Source organism: Crocuta crocuta, unplaced genomic scaffold (assembly GCF_008692635.1).
Source record: "Crocuta crocuta isolate KB4526 unplaced genomic scaffold, BGI_CrCroc_1.0 scaffold124, whole genome shotgun sequence".
Lineage (NCBI taxonomy): Eukaryota > Metazoa > Chordata > Mammalia > Carnivora > Hyaenidae > Crocuta > Crocuta crocuta.
Genome location: NW_027551573.1, coordinates 5,884,072 through 5,884,523, shown reverse-complemented (window position 1 = coordinate 5,884,523; position 452 = coordinate 5,884,072). Strand labels below are relative to the sequence as shown.

Below are 452 nucleotides of genomic sequence, written 5' to 3'. Positions count from 1 at the left end.
AGCACTAGCATTAAGCTGTGCCTTAGCATGTGCACTGGGGCTCTTGATGTATAACCCCAGACATTCTGCCAATTCTTCCTGAGCAATGACACCAGGAAATTGACAGCTGAGTGGATGTTGTGCAGGGGCTCATCATCTTCCGTCTTCACATGCCCAACAGCCAGACACAGCACCTTCTTTATCTGGAATTTGACTTCACTTCATCCACTTCACATCATCCACTTTGGTCACCATGTCCTCATTGTGGGTCAGCAAGGAAGGGAACTCACCAGCCTTATTCAGGCCTGGGACCAGGATTCATGGGATCTGCTTAATCAGAGATTCTCAAGCCAAAAAGACATCATACTTCTTGGCCAGCTTCTTGACTAATATTTTACTCTTGTTGAGTTTCTTCAGTGCCTCAATGTCCATGTGGGAAATGTTCACAGCCTTGGCCTCATCACAGTGCTGCC

The 452-nt window shown here is 47.1% G+C and overlaps 1 pseudogene; it reads right to left on the bottom strand.

Moving 5' to 3' along the window:
* Nucleotides 1-324: 324 nt before the first annotated feature.
* LOC144220932 (large ribosomal subunit protein uL1-like) overlaps nt 325-452 on the bottom strand; it is an 11,674-nt pseudogene continuing 11,546 nt past the window's right edge.